Genomic DNA, 9,460 nt, shown 5'->3' with positions numbered 1-9,460 from the left:
AGCAGCCTGAGTGGTCCTAGCCAACACCGTGTAGAGCAGAACCACCCAGATGAATCCAGCCAAACCACAGGATTATTAGAAATAAATTGCTGTTTTAAGCCATTAAGTTTTGAGTTGGCTTGTTATGCAGTAATAGCTGACTGAAACGTCCACTCCATTCCAGCAACTTTGGAATCTCAGGATGTGTCACCAGGTGTCTTGTTTGAATGAAGGCATTCCTGAGATCTGGTGGAGGGAAGGGTTGGGGCTAATGGTCAGATGAGTGGAGGCTGAGGACTGAGACTCTAGGACAATGAGGAGAGGAACTCTGCTTCAGTGCTGGGGGGCCCTGGGGGGCTGGGAACTCACCTTGAGGGGGAAAAAGGCCAAAGCCGAGGTTTCAGTTCAGGAGGATGACTGAAGGTGGATGGGAAACACTATTCGACAGCTAGTCATTCGAATAGCTTTTGGCCCAGCCACCTTTGGGGAGTGGCAAGGGGGGCTCACACAACCACCGCAGGCAGAGTTGGCCATGTTGGCAGGGAGTAAGCCCTTCCACAGTCTCTGAGGGACAAGCTGGGGGCAGAGAGGGGCCTGCAAGAGCAAGTGCAGAGGGATGGTTAGAAACAGGCAGGGCTGGACTGATAGAGCTTTGAAATCACAGATCACTGGGTCCCTACAAGGTTAGACGACCCCGAGTCTGGAGAAACAAGGGTTATGCTTTATTGCTTCAGCCTGCCTATTTTTCTTTTTCATTATCCTGTTTTATTTGGGATTTAATCTTCCAAATCACCTCAAATCCTTTATGGAAGTGGGTGGGAAGCAGCGGGTCACAGATGCCTGAGAGCTGGGATTATCCCTGGAACACAGCAGGAGGGATCAGAGCTGGCAGACTGTCCCCTGGCTCCACCTACTCTTCTCCGGGGAGGCCCTCAGGTGTGCAAATGTATGAGGGTGTGTGAGTGTATGAATAGATAGAAATGTGAGTGTGTGTGACTGAATGTATGTAAGACATGTATGTGAGTACCTGTGAGAGTCGTGTGAAAAACGGGCGTGTGCTAGCATGTGATTAAGAGTATGAATGTGTGTGAGTTGTGTGTGTATCCAAGTGTGAGAGTGCTTGTGAGTGTGCCAGCTGGGTAGAAATGGATGTGCATTCACATGTGTGGGTGTGAAAGTGTGTATGAGTGTGATTAGGTAATGTGTGTGTGTGTGTGTGTGTGTGTGTGTGTGTGTAAGTCCACCACCCTCACAGCACCAGCCCATCTTTAGAAAACCTAGTCAAAGACTTTGCTAGGTGCACAGGGCTCCGAGAACCGCCCCCCGCCCTATGACATGTGACCCCGCCCTGACTAAAGATCCTAGTGCAGGGCCCTCCCTGGCCCTTCTCTGCCGTCTTCCCTTCTCCCCTCCTCTTTCCCCCTCGCAGGTCACGGCTGGTCATTCTGGCCTCATCCTTGCACTGCCCGCGGCAGACCCAAGGATGCCCTAAAACGGCTCCTTCTGGGACAGGAGAGTGATGGGGTGTTGGCTGGCCTGGGGCCCAGGGCCGAGAGAATGCTGCTGCGCCAGAGGCCCTTGTGAAACTTTTTCCGGACAGCAGTGAGGCTGAAAATCCCCAGGCCTCCGCCTTTTCGGACTGCCAAGGTCACGGCTCCCTCGCTCAGGGATCCCGCTCTCTGCCGCCCTCTTCTGGTCGTCTGCCGCCGACGGGAGCAAAAGGACGCCAGCCCCACATTCACACGCGTACCCCACGTAGAGCAGCTTCCCCCCAGCTTTGCTGCCAAGAGGGCACAGGGGGGCCGGGCTGGACGCTCCCCAAGGCCTGGGATCTGGGTTCATTGTCTCCTTGATGCTTACTGCAGGTCTGACACTCAGTAGATGTCCTACCAAGAGAAAATGAATTCATGGATTGGCTCAGTAGTCAAGGAGGAAACTGAGGCCCTGAGGAGGGAACACAGTGAGCTGGTTGCATATGCAGGAAGCATACCAAGCTCGCCAAGTGCCCAGGGTTTTTTCTCCCTTAGCTTCATCCGGGAATGAGCCCTGGCCTTTTCCTGCTCAACCTGAGTCAGACTTTCTCAGTTGACTGGGGCTGCCCTAGGAGAAGTAGGTTGTCCCCAGATTGGTGCAAGTGGCTCAGATTGGGGAGGTGGGCGGTGAGGGTCTGGAAACCAGCCTGCCTCTGCTGGGCACCCAGGCTGGTCCTGCCCGATTGTGCTGAGCTGGCCCACACCTGGGCAGATGATGCTGCTGACATAGACACGCCCGTGAGCCAGAGGGCATGGGGGTGCCCCAGTCATCTCCACCCCACCCACTGCCTCCACTATGGCGTCATTACCCCTCCAAAGGAAGACACCAAGGTTCAGAGAGGCCAGAGTTGCCTAAGGCCGTTCTGCACCTGCAAGTCTCTTTCACTAGACCCTGGAGCTCCCCTAGGAGTCTCACTCCAGCTGTCCCTCTGTGAGACAGCACCACCTGGTCCCCATCCCAGGACTTCCAGACAATGATGCCGCTCCCTTCTCTTCTAGTTGCTCATTGTAGGAAAAGGGAAAACATAGAAAAGCAGAGAGAAAGCAAAACCACCTGAGAGACTGTCCCATTGATCAGCCCCACTCCCCAAATAGGCCCGTTAACTCTGCTGGAGTTGACTTTACTGGAGTCAAATGGATTCCTCCCTGGCTACTTCCTCCAGGACTGAACCCCTCCCTGACCTCTCTGTGTGGCCTCACCCAGTCCACTTGCAACCCTCACTCCAGCCCAGATTGTCCCCACCCCAGGGTCGGCCTCCATGCCCCTCTCTCTTCTGCTGTCCCTTTCCCCGTTGTGCCTGCCTCGGTCAGTGACAGCTCAGGAGCGCTGTGGGGTCGTTGGTGCTAAGATTCCATGTCTAAGTGAGGTAACTGGGTCAGCCACTCTCTTGCTCCAAGACCTGCCATGGCTCCCTGGCAGACAAGAGAAGTTCTCAGATTACTCTGGCATTCAAGGCCACACATCATCCTGCCCAGTGCCATTCCAGACATTATCCTTCATGCTGCAGGCCAACAGGAACGATCTGCTTCCTTCTGGGCCAGTTTCCTCTGACAGTGCATGAGCTAAGTGAGCTGGAGCTGTGTCAACTTTTATCTCTTTGTCCTCAGTGCTTAGCCCAGGACCTCAGTGGGCTAAGTAAGTGGACTCTCAGTAAGTGTTCACCAAAAAGAACTAAGCTGGTTGGGGGCAAACCAATTCACTCTTGTTAAAAATGATACGAAGCATTTGGTCAGCATGTATTCTGTCCAGGCATTGTGTTCCGTGCATTACAGGGATTCCTCATTTTGTCCTCACAACTGCTTTCTAAGGTGAGGCTACTATAATGCCCACTTTCCAGATGAGGAAACCGAGGCCCAGAGATGCTAAGTGATTTGATCAAAGTCATATCTAGAATCCCACCCCAGCCCATGACCAGCTGCCCTAGACTGCAGGGTTTTCCTGCTCCTGCCTTATAAGCATGCTGGCTGTCTGCCCCTTTTTCCCCACCCTCCTCCATCTGGGCCCAAAGGCCCTTCCATTCTGCCCTCACTTCAGGCTCAGCACCAGGGCCTGCGCAGTGCAGGGCAAGGCTCCGGTGAGCCTCAGGTGCCCGGCTGTGGCCAAGCATGCCAGGAAGGCTGCAGGGATAGTTCTGTAAAGAACAGGAGTACTGCTGCTCTGTCAGGCATCTAAACAAGATTCAGCAGGTTGACTTTAGGTCCTAGAACTCAGGTCCCTGATGTGAAGTTGTACTGATGCAGCATTGGAGAGACCTGGCCTGGGAATCTGGGCCCAGGCACAATCCCAGACTCACCATGTGACCTTGGGCAAGGAGCTGAGCTTTGCTGAGCTGCAGCTTCCACATCTATACAATCAGCATGAGAATATCCACCTCACACAGTCATCGGGAGCATAAAATGGGAGCTGGCATGGGAAGACATTTCATAAACTACAGAGCTGCTGATGGAGGATGAGGGGATATTGTTGTCCTGTGCAACTGGGATTGCCAGAGGCCTGGTTTAGAGGCTGGGAGGGGCAGGGGCAGGACAGATACTACTGGCTGGCAGGGGAAAAGGTTTTTCTGGTTAGGATGTGCAAAGTAGGTGGAGTGGGGCAGAACTGGGAAAGGGGCCTGTGAAGGGCGGGGCCTCTGTCAGGAGCTGCTGGGGATCCCAGAAGAGCTGCTGAGTCACCCTCCTCCTCTTTATCCTTCTTTTTCTTTCTTTTTAAATCTTAATTACCTTTTTCTGCTTACAAAAGCAGCAAACACCCATTGTATAAAGTTCAAACAACAGCGAACTGTTAGTGTAGAAGGTAGACAGTTTCCTGTTTGTGCTCCCCAGAGGTAACTGCTGTTGACATTTTGAAGTATGTTCTTCCAAACTTTTCTTTTGAAAAGTAAACAGATGCATATTTTTAAATTGAAAAATCCTGTTCTTTGAAGACAATTCAAAGCAAGGCAGAACAATGTAATGTGTACTCCTTTTACACCCATCTCAGAACCAAACGCTATTAACAGCTTTGTATGTATTTCCATGAACTGTTTATGTGCATTTATATCCACAAGAGGGCAAGAATGAGGAGGGGCAGTAATGATTATAGACACAAAAGCCAAGACTACCAGGGTGCAAGTCCCAGCCCTAACAGTTACTAGCTGGGTGACCGTAGGCAAGTTACTTTACCTCTCTGAGCCTCATTATCTTTCTCTGTAAGAAGGCAATAATGATAACACCTACATCAAAGTATCATGGAGAGAATTAAGTGGAATAAAGTCTACAGTGCTCAGCATAATGTCTCAGTGAAGATTAGCTATCGTTACAGACACACCTAAAGAGATTTCTCCCCCACGAAATTGGGATCATATGATGCATGCTGTCCTGTTTGGTTTGGGGGCAGAATTACGTGGAAAGGTGAGTCATAGGGATCCTGAAATTTGCATTGGAAACGAGAAGTCTTGCATTTAGAGTCAGAGAATTGATTGCATAAGTGTAGGATGGGAGAAATCTAGATTTCCCAAGCTGAGTCACAGCCACCTCTGTGATGTGGCGGCCCCGGCTTGCATCAGTGGATGTTGAGCTTTCAACAGGAGGTTGGTGATGGGTTTTCTGCAGCCTGGGCTTTTTGTCCACCTGAGGCTCCCATTCCCTTAAAAGCTTTTGTAGGCCTCACTACATATAAATCCAGCTACCTACATGGTAACTTCTACCTTTAAATGTATACAGTTTTTCCCACCCAGTCTCACTTCCCACCTCCCTGGAGCCCCCTTGTCCTCCAGTCTTTCCAGCCTCAGTGAGAGCACCAAAGTCTGCCCTTTGCTCAAGCCATACCCAGGGCGGAGGGTGGGGTGGGAGCTGCTTTCTGCTTCCATCCTACATGGAATGGAGTCCTTTGGGTCTTCCCTCCACCTCCTTCCTCTCTTCTGTCTGTCACCCTCAGTCCCTTTGCCACCCCAGAGCTACAACAAAGTTTTAATGTTCACTTTGATCTTATGGGATAGGTATTGTGGTGGGTTGAACAGTGGCAACTCCAAAGATCAGTCCACATGCTAATTCCCGGAATCTGTGTATATGACCTTATTTGGAAAAAGGGTCTCTGTAGATGTAGTTAAATTAAGGATCTTGAGATAAAGTCATCATCCTGGATTATCTAAGTGGGCCCTGATTCAATGATAAATGTCCTTACAAGAGACACACAGGGGAGATTTGACAGACAGAAGAGAAGGCGGTAACACAGAGCAGAGAGTGAAGGAGCTGTGAGCCAAGGAGTGCTTGAAGCCACCATAAGATGGAAGATGCAAGGAACAGAAACTTCCCAAGCATCTTCAGAGGTAACATGGCCCTGCCAACACCTTGATTTTGGATTTCTGACCTCTAGAACTATTTTGGATTTGTTTTAGGCCACCTAGTTTGTTATTGTTTGCTATGGCAGCCACAATGTCATTCAAATGTCAAAACAATATAACATGTAAATATTGAGAAATCTTGCTTTTCTAGGTAAGCACTCTTACTAAGTTCTTTTGTATTCTTCCAGAATTTCTTTCTGCAGATATAAGAAAATAAGAAAGGGGAATACATTTTGATTCCCCTGCCTGTTTGAGTGAGCTTTTGAAACACATAACTGGTTGTGTTTCACTCACTGCACTTAGGTGAGACCCAAACTCTTCACATGGCCCACAGGGCCCCACTTGGCCTGGCTCTGTGCCCCTTGACCCCGTCTCACCCCCCTCCTCCACTTTGGGCTGCAGCCCCCCTGGCCTCCTTACACTCCTCCTGCCTTAGATTCTTGACATCCATTCTTGCTTCTGCCTGACCCCCCCAACTCTTCTGTCCCCACTCTCTTCCTGTCATCAGATCCCCTAATCCTGCCACTTCTCATTGTACCATTCTGTTTCATTTTCTTCCTTGAATTTATCATGATATAAAATTGATGAAGTGGTGGCTGATTTGTTTGTGTCTGTCTCCTGCTCCAGACTGTAAATTCTTGGAGCTGGGATTTGTTTTATTCACCCCTCCATCCTGGGCACTGGAAACAGTGCTTGGCACATGGTAGGCCCTCTGTAAACATTTATTGAATACATAAATTAGTACTAAAGGCCAACCACTTTCTAGAAACTGACATGCATTAAAGAAAGGGTCCTTAGAGTCCACAGACCCTCTAAAGTAGTAGGTAACATTTTGTGTGGGAGTGTGTTATTTTCCATGGAGATGGTTGACTGCTTTTATTAGGTTCTCAAAGAGGGTACTGACCCCAAAGATGTGAAAGGGTTTTAAAATCAGGCCTTGATTGCACAGCAAGGGAAACAAGCTTACATTCAGTCTCTGAGGCCCACTAGGGGCCCCGAGCATGTTTAGTCTGGAGGAGAGGAGCCCGAGGAAGCCAGGGCCACTGTTTGTAAATCTCTGTGGGCAGCAAAGGAACCAAGGAAAATGACAGGGCTTTCATTCCAACAGGAGAAGGACCTCCTAACAATCCAAGTTGACCAAGGACATAGAGCTGCCTGATGAAGTGGTGAGGTCCTTGTCACTGGAGGTATGCAAGCAGATGTACATGCCCCTCTGTCAGAAATTGGTCTGGGATGAGCAGATAAAGGAAACACACTGTGGAATGTCAGAGTGGTAAATGGCTTGGGTCAGAGGGGGCAGACTTTAATTTAATGTAGCCGTGTATCCTTCCAGCCTCCCACAGGTTGGAGTGCAATTGACAGGCCCTTGATTGTCCCGAGTGAGGCCGCTTGGATGCCATCCCCACATTCCATGAAAAATTAGCAAGTCTGGACCTATCCCCTCCCTGCTAGGCTGGTTTCCACTTTGCCTGCTCCCATGACCCCGAGAGGGGCTGTCTAGGTCTGAACTTCAGGGATAGGTCTGAGTCCCCTCTTCGGCCACTGCCTTTTCTCAGCAATAAGCTTGGTTGCACAGGCTGCTGGCCAGGCCCGTGGGAGGGCTGGAGGCATGCAATCCCCTACAGCCAGATGGCCTCCCTCTTGCTCCCTCCAGCTCCCTCAGGGTGGGCGGCTTTTCTTTCAGGACCAGAGGAATCCTTTTCACCTCCTTTGTCTGTATCGTTGGACCACATCCTGGAGCAATCTTGGGGTGCCCTTCTTGCTGTCTGCTTTGAGATACGCAGCTCTCAGGGAGCCTGAAGGAACCTCATAAAGCAGGAAATTAAACCTCTCCACTGAGCCAGGGGTGCCAAGTCCCTCGGGGCCCACCAGGAGGCGGGAGAAGGCACCTCCAGCATGTTGGTAGGTGTAACAGGATCAGTACTGCTGGATGAAGTCTCCCAGGCCTTCTCAGCCCAGGCAGCTGGGAATCTTCCAGGAGCTGGAGGACCAGGTTGGACACTCCTCTATTCAAGCTTGTATATAGGGAAATTGTTGGCCCGGGTGCGGGGCTGGTGCTTGCTTCCTGCTGTAGCCACTTAGCACTTATGGAACCCTGGAACCATGTCTAATGGCCTGTACTTCCAGGTACGGCCACAAGAGGGCAGCACCCTCACGGCGGGAATCGCGCCTCTCCCTGGACGTTCCTCCAGGAGGGACCCCGTGCAGGACGTCCTGTCAGGAAAAGGAGGTGCAGACCCTCACTGCCCAAAGAGCCTGAGCCTCGTCCTAGGACTCTTGTCACCAGACTTGTCAGGGGAGCCAGTTTCTTCTCCCCACAGAAAGGAGGCCCTCGGCACATGAGATGTATTTGAAAGTGTTACTACGTCAGGGCTGTGTGCACAAATGGTCTCATCGCTGACATCCTGGAAGACGAGGGCAGGATCTCACAGCTTCGTGTGTGCGAGGGAGTCGTCGTCTCCAGGCCGAGTTCTCTGGCTGTCCCGTCCCCCGCCGCGTCCCCAGCACCAGGCGCACGCGGCCCCCAGTGCCGGCTGGCGCGGAGCTGCGCTGAGGTGAGTAGAGGCGACGCTCCCTGTGCTGGGGATTGGCTGTTGGGCCTGGGATTCTCGGCCCGCCGCGTGGAACCCGCCTGTGGGGGTCAGGAAGCCGCGTCTTAGCGCGAGTTCCCCGGGGGTGTGGGGAGAGAGTTCTAGAAGGAACTCAGCAGGACAAGGCCTGTGAGTTTCGAGAAGGCCCCAGGGCCTGACTGGGCTCTGTGGCGAAGCTGAGCAAGACCGGGGTGCGTCGCCGGGGACGGCGGGGCGGCGGCGGCGGCGAGAGGAGCTGGCGGGCCGTCCCGCCTCTTCCGCCCGCCCTGCGGCTCCCGGGCGGCCGCGGTCCGTGTGCGACCGGGGGCCCCTCAGCAGTGAAGGGCCGGCGCTCGGGCCTTGTTCTGGGGAGCAAAGGGGAGACGAGGGGAGGCCTTGGGCATCTGGGAATCGTCATGTAAGAGCCTGTTGGTCAGTTTGTTGGGGTTTTCTCCTCACAATGTAGCCGAGTTTGGAGGCTCAAGCTAAAGGTGGGGTAATTGTGTTTAAAATGTCCCCAGGTGTTGGGCATGAGGCCTGTGCTGCAGTGAGTGTTAGTTCACTCTGAATGCCGACACCTGTGTGAGGTGTGATTTCAGACTGTCCTGCCCGCTCGTCCTGGTCAGTCACACCTTGGGGACTGAAGGGGAGCAGCTGCCGTGTGGCGAGGCCCGAGGTCTCCTCAGCCCGCGTCCTGGTCCTAAGGGACCTCATCTCGTGGCACTGTCCCCCTGACCTCCCACAGCCGGCGTTCCCACACACCGTGACAGCTTCCCGGGCTCTGACTGGCCTGAGTGGGGTCCTGATTGCTATCAGGCCGGCCCCTGGGAACGTCCGGCAGCGTAAAGGCACCGAGGGTTACACCAGCTGGGGCTGTTACCCCCTCAAATTCATGAAGTCTTAACTCCCAGTAGTTCAGAATATGACCGCATTTGGAGATAGGGTCTTTAAAGAGAGAATTAAAGTTAAATGAGTTCATGTGGGTGGGGCCTTATCCAACAAGACTGGTGTCCTTATAAGAAGAGATTAAGACACAGGGAGAAGACAGCCATCTACA

Source organism: Camelus dromedarius, chromosome 3 (assembly GCF_036321535.1).
Source record: "Camelus dromedarius isolate mCamDro1 chromosome 3, mCamDro1.pat, whole genome shotgun sequence".
Taxonomy (NCBI): Eukaryota; Metazoa; Chordata; class Mammalia; order Artiodactyla; family Camelidae; genus Camelus; species Camelus dromedarius.
Note: the sequence above shows the minus strand (reverse complement) of the source record.